General features: G+C 49.1%; 2 pseudogenes across 2 annotated transcripts; both read right to left on the reverse strand.

The window, feature by feature from the left end:
- Positions 1 to 7,084: 7,084 nt before the first annotated feature.
- Positions 7,085 to 11,441, reverse strand: LOC307053607 (transcription factor-like 5 protein; annotated as a pseudogene). Its single transcript has 4 exons — positions 10,794 to 11,441; positions 9,507 to 9,693; positions 9,060 to 9,222; positions 7,085 to 7,335 (listed from the first exon to the last, which is right to left on the reverse strand). The product of its transcript is annotated as a transcription factor-like 5 protein (transcript).
- Positions 11,442 to 18,981: 7,540 nt separating this feature from the next.
- Positions 18,982 to 23,340, reverse strand: LOC307053632 (transcription factor-like 5 protein; annotated as a pseudogene). The gene is made up of 4 exons: positions 22,693 to 23,340; positions 21,403 to 21,589; positions 20,956 to 21,118; positions 18,982 to 19,232 (listed from the first exon to the last, which is right to left on the reverse strand). The product of its transcript is annotated as a transcription factor-like 5 protein (transcript).
- Positions 23,341 to 24,461: the final 1,121 nt, after the last annotated feature.

Here is a 24,461-nt window from a genome sequence, read left to right on the forward strand (position 1 = left end):
ATCAGGGCGCATGCAAGAGACACCTCTCTAGGTAACGCTTCACCACCAGTCCACGTATCCACGGGGTGCCCTGCGGTCCCCCCCTTCTCGGGACACGAGGCCTGCAGTAAGCCCGAACAGTAGACAGGTGAGACAGCGGCCCCAAATACAGGTGTGACAAGGCAGGCTGTACGTAGGTGAAAACTCAGGCAGGTAAATCAATACACGTGGTGCACGGTTCCTCCTACAACCGGCAGGGCTCGTGTAATCAATGCACTGGACAAACACTGGCCACTGATGAGCTGGAATGCACGTGCCATGTGGGTTCATCCTTTTAAAGTGCGCTCTTCAGTGGTAGTGGGTTCACATGCCATCACCGCAACCAGTTTTCGAACATTTTCATCACCCCAAAGAATCCCATACCCATTAGCACTCCCTAAACACTAACCTTCTTTTTGTCCCTACGGGTTTGCCGACCCTGGGTACGTCCTATAAATGGTATCATAGAATACGTGGTCTTTAGAAGAATTAGTTTTGCAGGCTCAAAATGATGACTGTACCCACCTCTCACCCTTACCCCCATCTCAACCAGTGGCTGTTTTCTGTATGGGAACCACGTGCTTTAAAGAAAGGCCTGTGATTTAGGCACAGTTTTCTTCCATCAGGCTCTGAATCGCTCATTCTGTCAGAGCTCAGACATCTATGGAGTGCTATTCATTTCTTCTGCAGTCTCTTTTCTTTGAACAATGTAAGATCATCCTGCACTTCCCTGGAGGACCAGTGGTTAAGACTCCGTGCTTCCACTGCAGGGGGTGCAGGTTCAATCCCTGGTAGGGGAACGAAGATCTCACATGCCACGTGGCACAGCCAAAAAACTGTTTTTAAAAAAAGGAAAAAGACAAAATATATATACATTTCCTTTTCTTTTTGTCGACTTAATATGTCCCCAGTAGGATAATGATGGACCACTTACTCAAGAAAAGGTATCAGGTGTGGGGGGGAAAAAAGAGCACTTTTTCTCACACCTAACATAAAAATTAGTTTCAGATCATCGAAATACCTACATTTAAAAAGAAAATTATACAACTACTAAATATATAGGATGATATCGATAAAATCTTTGAGAAGATTCTCAGCGTGACATCAACACAGACCGTAATGTGCACAGGCTCGCCCTGGGGATCTTGTTTAAAAGCAGATTCTAATTCAGCAGGCCTAGGTGGGACCCGGAATGCCACCTTTCTAAGGAGGCCCCAGCTGACGTGTGTGCAGCTGATCAGTTGACCCCACTTTGAGCAGCAAAATCACGCAGTATGGTGAAATTTACAATGTTTAAAAAATAAAATAAAATCAAGATTATATGCGACTTGGTTTTTCGCTTATTGGAAATAAAGACCTTTGGCACCTACATTGTCTTCTGTGTTTCTTGATTTGGGCGGATTCCTTGCAGATAACAGTTTTTGAGCCCTCTTTTATTTAGACATGAAACGTGAGAATGATCTGGCTTTAGTGGGACTTATTTCATAAATAAAATGTGAAGAAAATATAAAACATGTTTTTTTCAAACTCTAAACGTGGCTCCAAGTGGTTCTGGTGTAGCCCTCCAGGGGTAGCCCTCCTTAGCTGAGGACCCTGCCAGCAGTGGGGTTAAGGTGTAGCTCAATCTAGACTCTCACGAGGTCCCTGGGACTCAGTTCATGGGAACTTGGGGTGACCGTGAAAGAGGGAGACAAGTGGACACCTCCCGCCCTTGACTGCCTCAAAGGGAAGCTAGTAATTGTTACTCTGCTCTCTCAAGTAGCGTCTATTTCAACGAAACGTAAGCGAAATAGCTGAGTTTGAAGGGATTTTCACAACTCATCAGACATCCTGAGATGACCTCTGGTCAAAGTTGGATATTCACATTAAATTTGTAAATAGGAGAAGGTCAATAATAAAAACTATTTTTAGTAGGAAAAAAGAAAGACTGTTCCAATTACATGTCAAGAAATTATACCAGGAAGTCAGGAAGAGGAAGAAAACTGGTGTCATCTGTACAGAGAGACGAGAGACTTAAAGGAAAAGGGTTAATGAAACCAAGCGGGGTGACAAACCTCGGGGCCCAGGTGGGAGGATGTGCCCCCGACACTCAGCCACGCTGAGAGCCCAACAGACATGGGACAAGGCCAGCCACGGCGGGAGATGCCACGGGGGCTCTCAGAACCACAGGTCTGACAGACAAGAGAGGACAGGAAAGGCCTGAACCACAATTCGTAACCTCAACCTAATAAACATACAGAATTCGCCAAACAGAGAATGCACATCCTTTCCAAATAAACACAGTATTTAAAAAAATTGACCACATAAGAGGTCACAATGGAAGTCTCAACAAGCTTTTAAAAACTACCATCTGCACTGATCAGAATGTGATAAATGGGAGAAATAGACAAAATGCTCTTCTTACAAAGAACAGTCTTATCTGCAAAACAGAAACAGACTCACAGACATAGAGAACAGACTGGTGGTTGTCAAGGGGGTGGGGGGGATCGATGGAGCGAGAGCTTGGGGTTAGCAGATGCAAACTATTACATATAGGACGGATAAACAAGGTCCTAACCCTATATAGGGTTACAGTTCCCTGTATAGCACAGGGAACTATATTCAGTATCCTGTGATAAACCATAATGGAAAAGAATATGAAAAAGAATGTATGTGTGTATATATATATATATATACGTGTGTTTGTATATATACATACGTGTATATACATATATACACAACTGAGTCACTTGGCTGTACAGCAGAAATTAACACAACATTGTAAATCAACTATACTTCAATAAAATAAATTTAAAATAAAAAGGACAAAATTCCACTGCCCAGAAAAGGGAGAAGTAACAGTACAGCGGCACCTGATAACTCAGGATGATACGCAAGGACAAGTGGGTGCGGGGCGGCCCCCAGCCCGTCTTCAGGTGGAGGAGGGAAGACAAAGCAGGGGGGCAGCGCCACCGTCCTGCCCAATGACTGTGATGGTGACACGACACAGGAGAGGGGAGCACAGAGTGAGAGACTGCCCCACAGCCCCAGAGCCTGGCTAGGGTTCAAGGTCATGACCCCAAAATGTCACCTCACAACAACTGTGTCACCAGTGATCCTGCAGTGGGGCTGGACGGGGGAAAATGGTGTAGAGGGTGTTATTGGGACATGAGGCAAAATTTGAATTAGATAAGAGTATTACAGCAATGTTAAGTGTCCTGATTTGGGCCATTGTATTCTGGTTATGTAAGATAATGCAATAGTCTTTAAAATCACAGACTGAAGTGTTTGGGTATCAAGGGGCATGGTGCCCACAGTTTACCATCAAATGGTTGAGACTGCGAGAGACAGAACAAATGGGGCAAAATGTGAACAACTGGGGGTTCTGGGTAAACCTGGGTGGGCACACAAGGAGCTCTTAGCACTCATCTTGGAATTTTCCTGCAAGTTTAAAATTATATAAAAATTTTTAATTACCATAAATAAATACAACGAATCATCTAAATCCAGGGTTCTACAGGCACCTGTCTGGCCCGATCTCTTCAAAATCTCAGTGCCGTAATAGAAACTGTGGGGTAGGAAGGACTGCTATAGCTTAGAGACAGAAAAACGTCACTGAAGGCAACACAGGAGCATGGCTGGGTGCTGGTTTGGAAAAACACGCAGCCATAAAAGTCACCTTTAGAACATCTGGGGGACATGGGAATACGGACTGGGTAGTAGATGGTATAAGACAATGACTATCGACCTTGTGAGGTGTGAATACGGCACTGGCGTTACGTGGGCGACGCAGGCGTAAATATTTAGAGGTGACGGGTCATGACATCTGTCATTGTCTTTGAAATTGTGCTGTGCGCGTGCACGTGTGTGTTAAACATGGGAAATGTTGACGGCTCACACTAGGTGAGGGGAGGGCAGGTGTTCAGTGAACTCTGTGCTCATTAGAAAAATAAAACAAAGAGAACCACCTGCTTGCAGACTCGTTTACTCATTCTCAACTTCTCCACCTGACGCCTCCTGGGCACTGAAAACCTAGCCCGTCGGACACAGAACGTGGATTCCGCCCCACCCCATCCTGCTCGTCCACACGTCTTCCCATCTCAGGAAACGGCGCCACCCGCCCACCTGCTCCAGCCAGACGCCCCACCGTGATCCCCACTTCCTCTGCCCAGCAGCCCTACATCCAGCACCGCGGGCCCTGGCCAGTCACAGCAGAGCGGCTGCGGCCTCTGACCAGGGTCTGTGTCTCCACTCCTGCCCACCCCCAACCTCTCCTCCTGGAGTCCAGTCTCCCTGCTGTGCAGCAGGGAGAGCCATCTTTGCAGCATGTCAACCAGACCCCACACCGGGATGGAGGTGGTCCATTCACCCTCGACCTCTTAGCCGCTTCCCTCCAGCCCACGGGGTCTCTGTCTTATTCAAGGTGCCCCCAGTGTCTGGGACACAAGCCTGGTTAGAGTCGGAACAGACCTGTGGCATGACATGTGTACTGAAATAATTTAGGAAAATCACGGAAGACTTTTGGGTATCACATCTTTCAAAATGTTCATGCAAGGAAGAGGGGGAAAGTCACTAAGGAAACAGGAAGGACACAAGGGTTTAAGCTACCTACATTCTAATTCCCCCCCAAGTTGCTACTGACGTCACTTCAGCCTGTTTCCTGATGGGTCTTGTAATCCGACCCAGAAACAATCTACAACTTCAATGTAACTAAATTTCACAAAGATTCAGGAAGCCTAAGACACACAAAAATTATTGTCCGGAAGTTTTTAACCTATTTAATCTGTGAGTAGAGATAGTGACAGTTACGTTTTTTTATTGCTGTAAACACCTTCATCATATTTGAATGAATCAGAGAAATAATAGTTTACCACTATTACGTACACACAGCCAACCATTAAATCATTGTTTTAAATAGAAAAGCTTTATTTTTTTACAATAAACCAAGTCTATCGCTAAAAAATAATGTTAAAGAGTAACCACACTATAAATAACCAGAAATGATCCAATCAGCACAAACTGCACACAGGGATCGCTTTCAAAGGCAACTAAATATACAAGGAAAATAAGGAACTTGACCAAATTACGAAATACACAAGATGGAAATGCCCATAGGCACAGAAAAGGGAAACGGAGAAGACAAACTCTTAGCACTCAGCCCCAGGGGCCTCACTCCAGGCGACCTGGGGCGCTCGGCCGGCCGCTGCCCCAGGATCTCGATACGGAAGGCTCTTTTGCAAAAGGTTCCACGTTTACAGTGCCAGCCTCAGCTCGGTTCTCTAACCAGGCCCGTGCTGCCGTCAACGGCAGCGACTACACGACAGCCGGGACCAGCAGCCAAACCCGGACGCTCTTCACTAAGGCCTCATCTACAGCGGCCAGCCCCCCTTCAGTGGCCCACTAAGCCCAGTTGCACTCCCTGGAAAGTTTCCTGTTTACTTCTCCTGGGCCAGGAGCAAGGACCAGGTCCAAGTCTCTAGACCAAGGATGGACCCAAACCCCCTGAAACTGGAAGCAAAATTGTGTGTGTGTTTCTTCTGGGCAGGACATTCTTTCACTCACCTGCCCTCCAGGTGCCAAGAAAGTCACAGAAGCTAGGATTCACAGCTTTCATCCTCCAGGGGTCCCGGTTCATAAAGGACCACAGACCGCCAGCCGGTTAATATCCCCAAACCTGCTCTTTTTAGGGATGATTTACATCACAACTGGAGTCTTAGACCATCTTTAACTTTTACGTATCACGTTCAGATAATACGGCCCTTGTTTCTATTTCCCCACCTGTACGCTCAGAACTTTAGAGCAACTTTCTAAGGCAACAACAACAGCAGGAATTCACTAGATGCTCTGTAACTGCAGGCACTGGGCCAGACACTACACTTCAGCTTCTTTACTTCCTGTGTCCCATCTACGCAGTAGGTAATACACCTATTGTATAGACGAGAGACTCAGGTGGAGAGGTAAAGAATGTGTAGGAAGTTGTTAAACTAGGGAATGGCAGAGCAAGAATTTAAACTTTTACCGTCAACACGTAGTACATATGAGGCTTTTTTTCAGACGGTAGGTGCTCAGCAAATGTTTATTAAATAAATATAAACCATGCCCATTATGAGTCACGGTGAGTTCAGTGATGCCCATCACTTGGCGTGTATGTGCGGACACACCCTTAGGAAAGGGATCTAGATGCCTAGCTTTAATATATCCCTTTAAAGAAATAAATTTCCACCGCTCCACACTGTAGGTTCAGAGATGAATATTTGTCTTGCTCAATGCTCTATTTCCTGAGCCTAAAACAGAAACTGGTACAAAGTACTCAATAAATGACTAAGTTAATTAACTCTATGTTAGGGAATCATCCCGTACCCAGCTCTAACAGAAAAAGTAACCACATTTTGCTTCTACACAGAACAGCACAAATAAAATCCACAGATAAAACAACTTACATAAGCTGTAACTTCCTCCTTCTTCAATATCCTTAAAAGAACCAAGCAAAACTGAGTAACCCAGTGTGCAGGCGGACTCCCTCCCAGGAAGGCGGCCCCGGCCAGCACCTGGGAACGTAGATTTCGGGGGGGGTTCCCACCACCATTGGTCACTGGCTTATGCTAAACACCAGCTTTCCTTCTGGGCGTCTGGGATTTGGCCGCGTGCCACCTAGGGAACACCCCCCACAACCAGCCCCCAGTAGGATCCATGGCCCCGAGTCTCTAAGGAGCTTTGCTGTCCGGGAACATGTCACCAGTGCTGGGGGGTGACAGGCATCCTGAGTGGCTCCACTGAGAGGTGTTCTGGGGAGCTGGCGCCTGGGGCCCCTAGACCTCTCCCCATGCGCCTCTGCTGACTTTGCTGGGTTCTTTGCCCAAAATAAACCAAAGCCATGAGTCCTCCTAATGAATCATCAAACCTGGGGTTGGTCTTGGCTACCCCCATCCACCTAGCAAAGCAAGGTGACCATTGACTCTTGCCAGCTTTCCCTCCCTTGAACACAGAAGTGCCTACACCATTGTTTTCTACAAAAAGGTGCCTGTTACCAGCACTGACTCTCACCAGCTTGGCGTCTAGGACAACTGTATACCACCGACAGCACGCATTACCTTCTATCTCTTTCCATGCGGTTGTGCCTCTCCCTCCGCTGGGACCTGCCCCGTGGGGGCCCGCTCTGCCTCTGCTCCCCGAGGGCGGCCTGGGGCGACTCCACCGACGGCCAAGCACCCTGCGCTGCTGTGGAGCCTTCACCCACATTCTGGAGCTCTCCAAGGGTTCTTCGTTCTATGTTTGTGTCCAACTGACGGATCCTACTCCGACTCCTCTTATTTATTGCTTGTTTACATAGCGCTTCTTCTTTGCAAAAGAAGGAAAAAGTGGTATTTTAATTTTTTGATTCTTCTAAACTTACCCTCGTGAATGCTGAATATATTTTTTGGTATTTTCGATCCAAGATATAAACATGAATGGGTAAGGAGCACACAGAACCAAACAAGAAGCACTCCAAAATTCCATAGAAACATCCGGCACAAGACTCTAGGTTTCAAACTATACAACGGAACATAAACTAAATTAAAACACCCCAGAGGGCTTTCCTGGTGGCGCAGTAGCTGAGAGTCCGCCTGCTGATGCAGGGGACACGGGTTCATGCCGCGGTCCAGGAAGATCCCACATGCCGCGGAGCGGCTGGGCCCGTGAGCCATGGCCACTGAGCCTGCGCGTCCGGAGCCTGTGTTCCGCAACGGGAGAGGCCACAACAGTGAGAGGCCCACGTACCGCAAAAAAAAAAAAACACCCCAGGTATTATGTAATCAATACAGCTTATACAGCAATACAATCAAAAGTCCCCCTTTTAAATCAAGAGCCATTTTAACTGTCATCTAGGAATAAAAAAACCAAGAAGTTGTTTGATTTTTCTGATACTCAGAAGGGGAAAAAAAAAACAAACCTAGAAATATTTTCTCCAAAAGATTTTCTTGATATGCAATTATTCTAAGATGACAACTGATTTTCTAACTGCAATGCTCAGAAGAGGACAGAACCTAAGTGGTTTAGGATTAAACACGCCCTCACCTTACAAGTGAGATTCCCCCCACAAAAGGAGTCATCACGTCATAGCTTTGACCTGTGCTACAGAAATATGTCAAATTTCTATCACAGTACAGCAGGCGTCTAAGAAGTACCTGTGGTGATGTGCATTCCCGAGGTACCGTACAAAGCCAAACCCTCTACGGTGAAAGAATCACTTAACACACATTTCAGAATGGTGATAACTTTGCAAAAGACATAGAGAGGAATTCACAAGTATTGGTAATATTTTGGTTCTTCAGCTGAGTAGTCAGTACAGGGACTATTTTAATTTTAACCTTTATACCTTACAAATGCTAACATATACTTTCACGAGCAATGTCATAAGAACAATGGAAAATTAATCACTGGCGTGGGAGAAAGAAGGAGAGCTCCATCCCTACCCTGTCTTTATCAGCTCTTGAAAAGCTGAGTGTAAGCTGTGTTATTGTTGGATAACTCGAAAAAGAATGTTTTCCAGGAAAAACGGATTGAGGGTTAACGTCAGGGGTAAGCAAAGTTTGCCTTCAGAAGTTTCTTTCTTTCTAAGACTGTCTGTATCACCTTATGGCCTCTTGCTCCCAACTCAATCCTTTGCCCATCTGCAGATGGTCCCCTAAAGCTCTGAGCGGATTTCAGACTCCTGCCTCACTCATGAAGTATGAAATAAGAGAAAAAAAAAAAAACACCTAAATTTGCTGTCAGTAACGAAAATGTACCTAAGTCTATCATGTTTCTGTTTAAGGAGGTTACTGTTAAGAAAAAGCAGCCCCTAAACTCAACGTTTCCAGGCCAAGTATAAATGTGATGTTCAAAATTCGCAAGGATGTTCCAAGTGAGGTGACTGGGCAGAGGGACAGAAGGATTCCTAAGATGCAAGCAGGCTTCCGAGATCCTTTCATTTGTTTATAAACCACCTCTCTCCCCTCCCCCACCCGTGGACAAAAAAAAAGGGGGGCAGAGACATCAGGCAGGAGGAGAAAGCAGCTGCCAGCTTCTGTTTTATCGCTTACCTCCTACTTTAATCCGAACCTGCTCAGGCAAAGCTTTGTTTCTACTACCCAAAGTCTGTTTAGTGGATTCAATTTACTTCTGATAACAGAAAGAAAACGCTCTCGGCAATCCAATATCCTGATGCTTGGTAGCTTCAAGTACAGAACGTGAGTTACTAGAAGTCTGGAAAACAATGAAGCAACAGGGACGTTATCAACAGGTGACAATCTCCTCTCTACGCACAAATAAAATGCATTTTAATAGAAGTAATGTCAAAGTTATTCACATGAACTTGAAGAACTTTAGGTGCACTAAGGATTTTTAAATATCCCCGAACCACATAAATACTCTCGATTTTAACAAGTTATCGAGCTCAATGAAAGACAAAAACATCCTTGGGACCTAACTAAAATACAAGTTATCCACTTAACACAAAAGAGCAAAGCTTCGCAAATCATTTTCCCTACATGTGTTTGTGAAAGATTAGAATTTCCACTAGTAGGGCAAGTATTTGCAGTTAACAGAGGGTATGTAAATTGAAGAGCAGTAGTTGCAGCAGCTGTTTTATTTTTCACTCATGTTCTACATTTGTTTTGTTGCTGATGAAGTGGAACACTCATTAATCCGGATGGATGGCGAATAAGAGTTACCAAACTGCCAAGACAAAAGAAACCCAGAAACACATGAAGAGTATGTGGCAGGTAAGTTTCCTGAAACACCACAATCACGATCACACTCTAATGGCTAACATTTGATTTTCTGGATAGGAACTCGAATCTATTACCATGAATGCCCCCCATCATGGAAATCTCTACAAAACAATTATCAGCTAGTGTCGTAGGGGACAATTCACTTTCTTCCTCACATTGGAAGGTGTGGCTGTGTGTCATCTTTTAGTTACACCTCCCTTCCCATTACACTTCTGACACCAATCTCTGTGTTTTTTTGGCCATCCTCCAAAATCTGACGACTATGGGCAAAATGGGGAAAACTACAGGGTGGGGACAGACAGAAAGCTGAGGAGACACCCTAGCAGACAGGCTACTCCTCTCCGATAGTTGTTGCTGCGAGATCACTTATGGGCTGGCAGTCTGGCTGAAGGATGAAGCTGCATTTTACACTCAAAGACTCACAACATGACGCCTGTCCTCCCAGGGGATGCATCTGTGCAAGATCAGGTCAGCCTCAACCTGAGTCAACAGAGGGGGAAGCAGAGGTCTCTCCTGACATTTAGGTGGGTGATTTGGGGACAAAACCTTTGTTCCTCAGGAACACGTGTGCACTTATCTCAACTCATCTCTCTTCCACATGCAGACGCAGAGCGCACACCGCAAAGGTAATGCTGCAGGCTGTGTACTTAATATCTGCTTGCTGTGCCTGCACAGAGCACACAAACTTTCAGCTCAGCCTCCACACCCACTGAGGTCTGCTCCCTGTTAAGATGCAAGCTGCAGTGAGGCCGCTGGCCTCTGCAGAAAACCCGGGTCTACATCCAGACCGAGGCTGGTGCTTCTCTGCACAGGACCCTGGTCTACACCCGGACCCAGGCTACTGCCTCCCTGCAGAGGCCCCTGGTTCCACCCGGATACAGGCCGGTGGCCTCTGCTGAGGACCCTGGTCTACACCCAGACCCACGATGCTGCTTCTCTGCAAGGACCCTGGTCTATACCCGCACACAGCCTGCTGCTTCTCTGCACAGGACCCTGGTCTACACCCTGATCCAGCCGGGCCCGCTCCCTGGGGGATGCACCCACTTGTTGAGCGCCATGCCAGGCTCGGGGGGATCCGCACCGCGCGGGGCTGGCGGGGGCTCGGCTGCTATGCTGTTGAAGCCGTCCTCCAGGCGGACGCGCACCGCCCACTTGGCCCGCACCTCGGTCGCGCCCTCCACGTTCTCCTTGCCGGCGCCGTCGGGCGCCTTGGGCCGGGGTGCGCCGGCGCCCGGCCCGTCGGCGCCTGGCGTCTTCTCGGCGGCGCGGGGCGCGCCCGCCTCACTCAGCAGCATCATGCGCAGCTCCTGGAAGTCGATGTGGCCCAGGCACTGGTTGGCGCCCGCGAAGCCACCATCGGCCAGCGCAGGCGGCACAGCACCGGGTACACGGGCGGCGCGACCCCGCCGCCGCGCCCACGGCCGCAGCGAAGCCCCCCGCCACTGCGCCCGCCGCCGCCGCCGCCAGGAAGCAAGAGTTGACGCGCGTCTCGAGCTCGCCGTCGGCCGCCGCCGCCTCCATGTGCGAGTAGAGGATGTGCTGCAGCTGCATGTACTCGATCTCCGTCATCTCCACAAGGCTCAGCTCGCTGGTCCTGAAATTCAGCCCCGCCTCGCCCAGCGCCGCGTCCGCGCCCTCGGGGCCCGCCGGCCCGCCCGCCTGCGGCGGCTCCTGCTGCCCGGGGCCCGACATGCCTGCGCCAAAGGCGTGTGGCGCGCGGGCGGGCCTGCTGCGCCAGGCCGGGCGGTCGGGTACACAGAAACCGACGGCCGCGGCGGGCCTGCGCCGCCCGCCCGCAATGGCGGACCCTCCCCGGCCCCCCCCCGCCCCGCCCCGCCCGGAGGTCCCACCCCGAGGGCGGGCCACACCCACCGCCCGCCCGCCCCGCCCCCGCCGCGGCGCCCCGTCCCGAGCTGCGCGCCCATGTTGGGGACGCGGGGTTCTGGTGGCGGGGGCGCGGCGCGCGGGTCCAGGCCGTCCAAGTCCAGTGCCTGAGGGCCCAGACCACCCGGGTCGAGTGTCCGCAGGGCCGGGCCGCCCGGATCCCAATGTCCAAGGGGCCAAACGCCCGAGTCCAGTGTCCGAGGGTCAGACACACCTGGGTCGAGTGTCCGCGGGGCCGCCCGGGGCCTGGCCGGGTATCAGGGCGCATGCAAGAGACACCTCTCTAGGTAACGCTTCACCACCAGTCCACGTATCCACGGGGTGCCCTGCGGTCCCCCCCTTCTCGGGACACGAGGCCTGCAGTAAGCCCGAACAGTAGACAGGTGAGACAGCGGCCCCAAATACAGGTGTGACAAGGCAGGCTGTACGTAGGTGAAAACTCAGGCAGGTAAATCAATACACGTGGTGCACGGTTCCTCCTACAACCGGCAGGGCTCGTGTAATCAATGCACTGGACAAACACTGGCCACTGATGAGCTGGAATGCACGTGCCATGTGGGTTCATCCTTTTAAAGTGCGCTCTTCAGTGGTAGTGGGTTCACATGCCATCACCACAACCAGTTTTCGAACATTTTCATCACCCCAAAGAATCCCATACCCATTAGCACTCCCTAAACACTAACCTTCTTTTTGTCCCTATGGGTTTGCCGACCCTGGGTACGTCCTATAAATGGTATCATAGAATACGTGGTCTTTAGAAGAATTAGTTTTGCAGGCTCAAAATGATGACTGTACCCACCTCTCACCCTTACCCCCATCTCAACCAGTGGCTGTTTTCTGTATGGGAACCACGTGCTTTAAAGAAAGGCCTGTGATTTAGGCACAGTTTTCTTCCATCAGGCTCTGAATCGCTCATTCTGTCAGAGCTCAGACATCTATGGAGTGCTATTCATTTCTTCTGCAGTCTCTTTTCTTTGAACAATGTAAGATCATCCTGCACTTCCCTGGAGGACCAGTGGTTAAGACTCCGTGCTTCCACTGCAGGGGGTGCAGGTTCAATCCCTGGTAGGGGAACGAAGATCTCACATGCCACGTGGCACAGCCAAAAAACTGTTTTTAAAAAAAGGAAAAAGACAAAATATATATACATTTCCTTTTCTTTTTGTCGACTTAATATGTCCCCAGTAGGATAATGATGGACCACTTACTCAAGAAAAGGTATCAGGTGTGGGGGGGAAAAAAGAGCACTTTTTCTCACACCTAACATAAAAATTAGTTTCAGATCATCGAAATACCTACATTTAAAAAGAAAATTATACAACTACTAAATATATAGGATGATATCGATAAAATCTTTGAGAAGATTCTCAGCGTGACATCAACACAGACCGTAATGTGCACAGGCTCGCCCTGGGGATCTTGTTTAAAAGCAGATTCTAATTCAGCAGGCCTAGGTGGGACCCGGAATGCCACCTTTCTAAGGAGGCCCCAGCTGACGTGTGTGCAGCTGATCAGTTGACCCCACTTTGAGCAGCAAAATCACGCAGTATGGTGAAATTTACAATGTTTAAAAAATAAAATAAAATCAAGATTATATGCGACTTGGTTTTTCGCTTATTGGAAATAAAGACCTTTGGCACCTACATTGTCTTCTGTGTTTCTTGATTTGGGCGGATTCCTTGCAGATAACAGTTTTTGAGCCCTCTTTTATTTAGACATGAAACGTGAGACTGATCTGGCTTTAGTGGGACTCATTTGATAAATAAAGTGTGAAGAAAATATAAAACATGTTTTTTTCAAACTCTAAACGTGGCTCCAAGTGGTTCTGGTGTAGCCCTCCAGGGGTAGCCCTCCTTAGCTGAGGACCCTGCCAGCAGTGGGGTTAAGGTGTAGCTCAATCTAGACTCTCACGAGGTCCCTGGGACTCAGTTCATGGGAACTTGGGGTGACCGTGAAAGAGGGAGACAAGTGGACACCTCCCGCCCTTGACTGCCTCAAAGGGAAGCTAGTAATTGTTACTCTGCTCTCTCAAGTAGCGTCTATTTCAACAAAACGTAAGCGAAATAGCTGAGTTTGAAGGGATTTTTACAACTCATCAGACACCCGGAGATGACCTCTGGTCAAAGTTGGATATTCACATTAAATTTGTAAATAGGAGAAGGTCAATAATAAAAACTATTTTTAGTAGGAAAAAAGAAAGACTGTTCCAATTACATGTCAAGAAATTATACCAGGAAGTCAGGAAGAGGAAGAAAACTGGTGTCATCTGTACAGAGAGACGAGAGACTTAAAGGAAAAGGGTTAATGAAACCAAGCGGGGTGACAAACCTCGGGGCCCCGGTGGGAGGATGTGCCCCCGACACTCAGCCACGCTGAGAGCCCCACAGACATGGGACAAGGCCAGTCACGGCGGGAGATGCCACGGGGGCTCTCAGAACCACAGGTCTGACAGACAAGAGAGGACAGGAAAGGCCTGAACCACAATTCGTAACCTCAACCTAATAAACATACAGAATTCGCCAAACACACATCCTTTCCAAATAAACAGAGAATTTAAAAAAATTGACCACATAAGAGGTCACAATGGAAGTCTCAACAAGCTTTTAAAAACTACCATCTTCACTGATCAGAATGTGATAAATAAATGGGAGAAATAGATAAAATGCTCTTCTTACAAAGAACAGTCTTATCTGCAAAACAGAAACAGACTCACAGACATAGAGAACAGACTGGTGGTTGTCAAGGGGGTGGGGGTGGGGGATTGATGGAGTGGGAGCTTGGCGTTAGCAGATGCAAACTATTACATATAGGACGGATAAACAAGGTCCTAACCCTGTATAGGGTTACAGCTCCCTGTATAGCACAGGGAACTATATTCAGTATCCTGTGATAAACCATAATGGAAAAGAATATGAAAAAGAATGTATGTGTGTATATATATATATATATATATATACGTGTGTTTGTATATATACATACGTGTATATACATATATACACAACTGAGTCACTTGGCTGTACAGCAGAAATTAACACAACATTGTAAATCAACTATACTTCAATAAAATAAATTTAAAATAAAAAGGACAAAATCCCACTGCCCAGAAAAGGGAGAAGTAACAGTACAGCGGCACCTGATAACTCAGGATGATACGCAAGGACAAGTGGGTGCGGGGCGGCCCCCAGCCCGTCTTCAGGTGGAGGAGGGAAGACAAAGCAGGGGGGCAGCGCCACCGTCCTGCCCAATGACTGTGATGGTGACACGACACAGGAGAGGGGAGCACAGAGTGAGAGACTGCCCCACAGCCCCAGAGCCTGGCTAGGGTTCAAGGTCATGACCCCAAAATGTCACCTCACAACAACTGTGTCACCAGTGATCCTGGATTGGGGCTGGACGGGGGAAAATGGTGTAGAGGATGTTATTGGGACAAGAGGCAAAATTTGAATTAGATAAGAGTATTACAGCAATGTTAAGTGTCCTGATTTGGGCCATTGTATTCTGGTTATGTAAGATAATGTAATAGTCTTTAAAATCACAGACTGAAGTGTTTGGGTATCAAGGGGCATGGTGCCCACAGTTTACCATCAAATGGTTGAGACTGCGAGAGACAGAACAAATGGGGCAAAATGTGAACAACCGGGGGTTCTGGGTAAAGCTGGGTGGGCACACAAGGAGCTCTCAGCACTCATCTTGCAATTTTCCTGCAAGTTTAAAATTATATAAAAATTTTTAATTACCATAAATAAATACAACGAATCATCTAAATCCAGGGTTCTACAGGCACCTGTCTGGCCCGATCTCTTCCAAATCTCAGTGCCGTAATAGAAACTGTGGGGTACGAAGGACTGCTATAGCTTAGAGACAGAAAAACGTCACTGAATGCAACACAGGAGCATGGCTGGGTGCTGGTTTGGAAAAACACGCAGCCATAAAAGTCACCTTTAGAACATCTGGGGGACATGGGAATACGGACTGGGTAGTAGATGGTATAAGACAATGACTATCGACCTTGTGAGGTGTGAATACGGCACTGGCGTTACGTGGGCGACGCAGGCGTAAATATTTAGAGGTGACGGGTCATGACATCCGTCATTGTCTTTGAAATTGTGCTGTGCGCGTGCACGTGTGTGTTAAACATGGGAAATGTTGACGGCTCACACTAGGTGAGGGGAGGGCAGGTGTTCAGTGAACTCTGTGCTCATTAGAAAAATAAAACAAAGAGAACCACCTGCTTGCAGACTCGTTTACTCATTCTCAACTTCTCCACCTGACGCCTCCTGGGCACTGAAAACCTAGCCCGTCGGACACAGAACGTGGATTCCGCCCCACCCCATCCTGCTCGTCCACACGTCTTCCCATCTCAGGAAACGGCGCCACCCGCCCACCTGCTCCAGCCAGACGCCCCACCGTGATCCCCACTTCCTCTGCCCAGCAGCCCTACATCCAGCACCGCGGGCCCTGGCCAGTCACAGCAGAGCGGCTGCGGCCTCTGACCAGGGTCTGTGTCTCCACTCCTGCCCACCCCCAACCTCTCCTCCTGGAGTCCAGTCTCCCTGCTGTGCAGCAGGGAGAGCCATCTTTGCAGCATGTCAACCAGACCCCACACCGGGATGGAGGTGGTCCATTCACCCTCGACCTCTTAGCCGCTTCCCTCCAGCCCACGGGGTCTCTGTCTTATTCAAGGTGCCCCCAGTGTCTGGGACACAAGCCTGGTTAGAGTCGGAACAGACCTGTGGCATGACATGTGTACTGAAATAATTTAGGAAAATCACGGAAGACTTTTGGGTATCACATCTTTCAAAATGTTCATGCAAGGAAGAGGGGGAAAGTCACTAAGGAAACAGGAAGGACACAAGGGTTTAAGCTACCTACATTCTAATTCCCCCCCAAGTTGCTACTGACGTCACTTCAGCCTGTTTCCTGATGGGTCTTGTAATCCGACCCAGAAACAATCTACAACTTCAATGTAACTAAATTTCACAAAGATTCAGGAAGCCTAAGACACACAAAAATTATTGTCCGGAAGTTTTTAACCTATTTAATCTGTGAGTAGAGATAGTGACAGTTACGTTTTTTTATTGCTGTAAACACCTTCATCATATTTGAATGAATCAGAGAAATAATAGTTTACCACTATTACGTACACACAGCCAACCATTAAATCATTGTTTTAAATAGAAAAGCTTTATTTTTTTACAATAAACCAAGTCTATCGCTAAAAAATAATGTTAAAGAGTAACCACACTATAAATAACCAGAAATGATCCAATCAGCACAAACTGCACACAGGGATCGCTTTCAAAGGCAACTAAATATACAAGGAAAATAAGGAACTTGACCAAATTACGAAATACACAAGATGGAAATGCCCATAGGCACAGAAAAGGGAAACGGAGAAGACAAACTCTTAGCGCTCAGCCCCAGGGGCCTCACTCCAGGCGACCTGGGGCGCTCGGCCGGCCGCTGCCCCAGGGATCTCGATACTGAAGGCTCTTTTGCAAAAGGTTCCACGTTTACAGTGCCAGCCTCAGCTCGGTTCTCTAACCAGGCCCGTGCTGCCGTCAACGGCAGCGACTACACGACAGCCGGGACCAGCAGCAAAACCCGGACGCTCTTCACTGAGGCCTCATCTACAGCGGCCAGCCCCCCTTCAGTGGCCCACTAAGCCCAGTTGCGCTCCCTGGAAAGTTTCCTGTTTACTTCTCCTGGGCCAGGAGCAAGGACCAGGTCCAAGTCTCTAGACCAAGGATGGACCCAAACCCCCTGAAACTGGAAGCAAAATTGTGTGTGTGTTTCTTCTGGGCAGGACATTCTTTCACTCACCTGCCCTCCAGGTGCCAAGAAAGTCACAGAAGCTAGGATTCACAGCTTTCATCCTCCAGGGGTCCCGGTTCATAAAGGACCACAGACTACCAGCCGGTTAATATCCTCAAACCTGCTCTTTTTAGGGATGATTTACATCACAACTGGAGTCTTAGACCATCTTTAACTTTTACGTATTACGTTCAGATAATACGGCCCTTGTTTCTATTTCCCCACCTGTACGCTCAGAACTTTAGAGCAACTTTCTAAGGCAACAACAACAGCAGGAATTCACTAGATGCTCTGTAACTGCAGGCACTGGGCCAGACACTACACTTCAGCTTCTTTACTTCCTGTGTCCCATCTACGCAGTAGGTAATACACCTATTGTATAGACGAGAGACTCAGGTGGAGAGGTAAAGAATGTGTAGGAAGTTGTTAAACTAGGGAATGGCAGAGCAAGAATTTAAACTTTTACCGTCAACACGTAGTACATATGAGGCTTTTTTTCAGACGGTAGGTGCTCAGCAAATGTTTATTAAATAAATATAAACCATGCCCATTATGAGTCACGGTGAGTTCAGTGATGCCCATCACTTGGCGTGTATGTGCGGACACACCCTTAGGAAAGGGATCTAGATGCCTAGCTTTAATATATCCCTTTAAAGAAATAAATTTCCACCGCTCCACACTGTAGGTTCAGAGATGAATATTTGTCTTGCTCAATGCTCTATTTCCTGAGCCTAAAACAGAAACTGGTACAAAGTACTCAATAAATGACTAAGTTAATTAACTCTATGTTAGGGAATCATCCCGTACCCAGCTCTAACAGAAAAAGTAACCACATTTTGCTTCTACACAGAACAGCACAAATAAAATCCACAGATAAAACAACTTACATAAGCTGTAACTTCCTCCTTCTTCAATATCCTTAAAAGAACCAAGCAAAACTGAGTAACCCAGTGTGCAGGCGGACTCCCTCCCAGGAAGGCGGCCCCGGCCAGCACCTGGGAACGTAGATTTCGGGGGGGGTTCCCACCACCATTGGTCACTGGCTTATGCTAAACACCAGCTTTCCTTCTGGGCGTCTGGGATTTGGCCGCGTGCCACCTAGGGAATACCCCCCACAACCAGCCCCCAGTAGGATCCATGGCCCCGAGTCTCTAAGGAGCTTTGCTGTCCGGGAACATGTCACCAGTGCTGGGGGGTGACAGGCATCCTGAGTGGCTCCACTGAGAGGTGTTCTGGGGAGCTGGCGCCTGGGGCCCCTAGACCTCTCCCCATGCGCCTCTGCTGACTTTGCTGGGTTCTTTGCCCAAAATAAACCAAAGCCATGAGTCCTCCTAATGAATCATCAAACCTGGGGTTGGTCTTGGCTACCCCCATCCACCTAGCAAAGCAAGGTGACCATTGACTCTTGCCAGCTTTCCCTCCCTTGAACACAGAAGTGCCTACACCATTGTTTTCTACAAAAAGGTGCCTGTTACCAGCACTGACTCTCACCAGCTTGGCATCTAGGACAACTGTATACCACCGACAGCACGCATTACCTTCTATCTCTTTCCATGCGGTTGTCCCTCTCCCTCCGCTGGGACCTGCCCCGTGGGGGCCCGCTCTGCCTCTGCTCCCCGAGGGCGGCCTGGGGCGACTCCACCGACGGCCAAGCACCCTGCGCTGCTGTGGAGCCTTCACCCACATTCCGGAGCTCTCCAAGGGTTCTTCGTTCTATGTTTGTGTCCAACTGACGTATCCTACCCCGACTCCTCTTATTTATTGCTTGTTTACATAGCGCTTCTTCTTTGCAAAAGAAGGAAAAAGTGGTATTTTAATTTTTTGATTCTTCTAAACTTACCCTCGTGAATGCTGAATATATTTTTTGGTATTTTCGATCCAAGATATAAACATCAATGGGTAAGGAGCACACAGAACCAAACAAGAAGCACTTCAAAATTCCATAGAAACATCCGGCACAAGGCTCTAGGTTTCAAACTATACAACGGAACATAAACTAAATTAAAACACCCCAGAGGGCTTTCCTGGTGGCGCAGTGGCTGAGAGTCCGCCTGCTGATGCAGGGGACACGGGTTCATGCCGCGGTCCGGGAAGATCCCACGTGCCGCGGAGCGGCTGGGCCCGTGAGCCATGGCCACTGAGCCTGCGCGTCCGGAGCCTGTGTTCCGCAACGGGAGAGGCCACAACAGTGAGAGGCCCACGTACCGCAAAAAAAAAACACCCCAGGTATTATGTAATCAATACAACTTATACAGCAATACAATCAAAAGTCCCCCTTTTAAATCAAGAGCCATTTTAACTGTCATCTATGAATTAAAAAACCAAGAAGTTGTTTGATTTTTCTGATATTCAGAAGGGGAAAAAAAAAACAAACCTAGAAATATTTTCTCCAAAAGATTTTCTTGATATGCAATTATTCTAAGATGACAACTGATTTTCTAACTGCAATGCTCAGAAGAGGACAGAACCTAAGTAGTTTAGGATTAAACACGCCCTCACCTTACAAGTGAGATTCCCCCCACAAAAGGAGTCATCACGTCATAGCTTTGACCTGTGCTACAGAAATATGTCAAATTTCTATCACAGTACAGCAGGCGTCTAAGAAGTACCTGTGGTGATGTGCATTCCCGAGGTACTGTACAAAGCCAAACCCTCTACGATGAAAGAATCACTTAACACACATTTCAGAATGGTGATAACTTTGCAAAAGACATAGAGAGGAATTCACAAGTATTGGTAATATTTTGGTTCTTCAGCTGAGTAGTCAGTACAGGGACTATTTTAATTTTAACCTTTATACCTTACAAATGCTAACATATACTTTCACGAGCAATGTCATAAGAACAATGGAAAATTAATCACTGGCGTGGGAGAAAGAAGGAGAGCTCCATCCCTACCCTGTCTTTATCAGCTCTTGAAAAGCTTAGTGTAAGCTGTGTTATTGTTGGATAACTCGAAAAAGAATGTTTTCCAGGAAAAACGGATTGAGGGTTAACGTCAGGGGTAAGCAAAGTTTGCCTTCAGAAGTTTCTTTCTTTCTAAGACTTTCTGTATCACCTTATGGCCTCTTGCTCCCAACTCAATCCTTTGCCCACCTGCAGATGGTCCCCTAAAGCTCTGAGCGGATTTCAGACTCCTGCCTCACTCATGAAGTATGAAATAAGAGAAAAAAAAAAAAACACCTAAATTTGCTGTCAGTAACGAAAATGTACCTAAGTCTATCATGTTTCTGTTTAAGGAGGTTACTGTTAAGAAAAAGCAGCCCCTAAACTCAACGTTTCCAGGCCAAGTATAAATGTGATGTTCAAAATTCGCAAGGATGTTCCAAGTGAGGTGACTGGGCAGAGGGACAGAAGGATTCCTAAGATGCAAGCAGGCTTCCGAGATCCTTTCATTTGTTTATAAACCACCTCTCTCCCCTCCCCGACCCGTGGACAAAAAAAAAAAGGGGGGCAGAGACATCAGGCAGGAGGAGAAAGCACCTGCCAGCTTCTGTTTTATCGCTTACCTCCTACTTTAATCCGAACCTGCTCAGGCAAAGCTTTGTTTCTACTACCCAAAGTCTGTTTAGTGGATTCAATTTACCTCTGATGACAGAAAGAAAATGCTCTCGGCAATCCAACATCCTGATGCTTGGTAGCTTCAAGTACAGAACGTGAGTTACTACAACTCTGGAAAACAATGAAGCAACAGGAACGTTATCAACAGGTGACAATCTCCTCTCTACGCACAAATAAAACGCACTTTAATAGAAGTAACGTCAAAGTTATTCACATGAACTTGAAGAACTTTAGGTGCACTAAGGATTTTTAAATATCCCCGAACCACATAAATACTCTCGATTTTAACAAGTTATCGAGCTCAGTGAAAGACAAAAACAGCCTTGGGACCTAACTAAAATACAATTTATCCATTTAACACAAAAGAGCAAAGCTTCGCAAATCATTTTCCCTACCTGTGTTTGTGAAAGATTAGAATTTCCACTAGTAGAGCAACTATTTGCAGTAAACAGAGGGTATGTAAATTGAAGAGCAGTAGTTGCAGCAGCTGTTTTATTTTTCACTCATGTTCTACATTTGTTTTGTTGCTGATGAAGTGGAACACTCATTAATTCGGATGGATGGCGAATAAGAGTTACCAAACTGCCAAGACAAAAGAAACCCAGAAACACATGAAGAGTATGTGGCAGGTAAGTTTCCTGAAACACCACAATCACTATCACACTCTAATGGCTAACATTTGATTTTCTGGATAGGAACTCGAATCTGTTACCATGAATGCCCCCCATCATGGAAATCTCTACAAAACAATTATCAGCTAGTGTCGGAGGGGACAAGTTCAAACTTTCTTCCTCACATTGGAAGGTGTGGCTGTGTGTCATCTTTTAGTTACACCTCCCTTCCCATTACACTTCTGACACCAATCTCTGTTTTTTTTTGGCCATCCTCCAAACTCTGACGACTATGGGCAAAATGGGGAAAACTACAGGGTGGGGACAGACAGAAAGCTGAGGAGACACCCTAGCAGACAGGCTACTCCTCTCCGATAGTTGTTGCTGCGAGATCACTTATGGGCTGGCAGTCTGGCTGAAGGATGAAGCTGCATTTTACACTCAAAGACTCACAACATGACGTCTGTCCTCCCAGGGGATGCATCTGTGCAAGATCAGGTCAGCCTCAACCTGAGTCAACAGAGGGGGAAGCAGAGGTCTCTCCTGACATTTAGGTGGGTGATTTGGGGACAAAACCTTTGTTCCTCAGGAACATGTGTGCACTTACCTCAACTCATCTCTCTTCCACATGCAGACGCAGAGCGCACACCGCAAAGGTAATGCTGCAGGCTGTGTACTTAATATCTGCTTGCTGTGCCTGCACAGAGCACACAAACTTGCAGCTCAGCCTCCACACCCACTGAGGTCTGCTCCCTGTTAAGATGCAAGCTGCAGTGAGGCCGCTGGCCTCTGCAGAAAACCCGGGTCTACATCCAGACCGAGGCTGGTGCTTCTCTGCACAGGACCCTGGTCTACACCCGGACCCAGGCTACTGCCTCCCTGCAGAGGCCTCTGGTTCCACCCGGATACAGGCCGGTGGCCTCTGCTGAGGACCCTGGTCTACACCCAGACCCACGATGCTGCTTCTCTGCAAGGACCCTGGTCTATACCCGCACACAGCCTGCTGCTTCTCTGCACAGGACCCTGGTCTACACCCTGATCCAGCCGGGCCCGCTCCCTGGGGGATGCACCCACTTGTTGAGCGCCATGTCAGGCTCGGGGGGATCCGCACCGCGCGGGGCTGGCGGGGGCTCGGCTGCTATGCTGTTGAAGCCGTCCTCCAGGCGGACGCGCACCGCCCACTTGGCCCGCACCTCGGTCGCGCCCTCCACGTTCTCCTTGCCGGCGCCGTCGGGCGCCTTGGACCGGGGTGCGCCGGCGCCCGGTCCGTCGGCGCCCGGCGTCTTCTCGGCGGCGCGGGGCGCGCCCGCCTCGCTCAGCAGCAGCATGCGCAGCTCCTGGAAGTCGATGTGGCCCAGGCACTGGTTGGCGCCCGCGAAGCCACCATAGGCCAGCGCAGGCGGCACAGCACCGGGTACACGGGCGGCGCGACCCCGCCGCCGCGCCCACGGCCGCAGCGAAGCCCCCCGCCGCTGCGCCCGACGCCGCCGCCGCCAGGAAGCAAGAGTTGACGCGCGTCTCGAGCTCGCCGTCGGACGCCGCCGCCTCCATGTGCGAGTAGACGATGTGCTGCAGCTGCATGTACTCGATCTCCGTCATCTCCACAAGGCTCAGCTCGCTGGTCCTGAAACTCAGCCCCGCCTCGCCGAGCGCCGCATCCGCGCCCTCGGGGCCCGCCGGCCCGCCCGCCTGCGGCGGCTCCTGCTGCCCGGGGCCCGACATGCCTGCGCCAAAGGCGTGTGGCGCGCGGGCGGGCCTGCTGCGCCAGGCCGGGCGGTCGGGTACACAGAAACCGACGGCCGCGGCGGGCCTGCGCCGCCCGCCCGCAATGGCGGACCCTCCCCGGCCCCGCCCCGCCCCGCCCCGCCCCGCCCGGAGGTCCCACCCCGAGGGCGGGCCACACCCACCGCCCGCCCGCCCCGCCCCCGCCGCGGCGCCCCGTCCCGAGCTGCGCGCCCATGTTGGGGACGCGGGGTTCTGGTGGCGGGGGCGCGGCGCGCGGGTCCAGGCCGTCCAAGTCCAGTGCCTGAGGGCCCAGACCACCCGGGTCGAGTGTCCGCAGGGCCGGGCCGCCCGGATCCCAATGTCCAAGGGGCCAAACGCCCGAGTCCAGTGTCCGAGGGTCAGACACACCTGGGTCGAGTGTCCGCGGGGCCGCCCGGGGCCTGGCCGGGTATCAGGGCGCATGCAAGAGACACCTCTCTAGGTAACGCTTCACCACCAGTCCACGTATCCACGGGGTGCCCTGCGGTCCCCCCCTTCTCGGGACACGAGGCCTGCAGTAAGCCCGAACAGTAGACAGGTGAGACAGCGGCCCCAAATACAGGTGTGACAAGGCAGGCTGTACGTAGGTGAAAACTCAGGCAGGTAAATCAATACACGTGGTGCACGGTTCCTCCTACAACCGGCAGGGCTCGTGTAATCAATGCACTGGACAAACACTGGCCACTGATGAGCTGGAATGCACGTGCCATGTGGGTTCATCCTTTTAAAGTGCGCTCTTCAGTGGTAGTGGGTTCACATGCCATCACCACAACCAGTTTTCGAACATTTTCATCACCCCAAAGAATCCCATACCCATTAGCACTCCCTAAACACTAACCTTCTTTTTGTCCCTACGGGTTTGCCGACCCTGGGTACGTCCTATAAATGGTATCATAGAATACGTGGTCTTTAGAAGAATTAGTTTTGCAGGCTCAAAATGATGACTGTACCCACCTCTCACCCTTACCCCCATCTCAACCAGTGGCTGTTTTCTGGGAGGACCAGTGGTTAAGACTCCGTGCTTCCACTGCAGGGGGTGCAGGTTCAATCCCTGGTAGGGGAACGAAGATCTCACATGC

Source organism: Hyperoodon ampullatus, assembly GCF_949752795.1.
Source record: "Hyperoodon ampullatus genome assembly, chromosome: 5".
In the NCBI taxonomy this organism is placed as follows: domain Eukaryota; kingdom Metazoa; phylum Chordata; class Mammalia; order Artiodactyla; family Ziphiidae; genus Hyperoodon; species Hyperoodon ampullatus.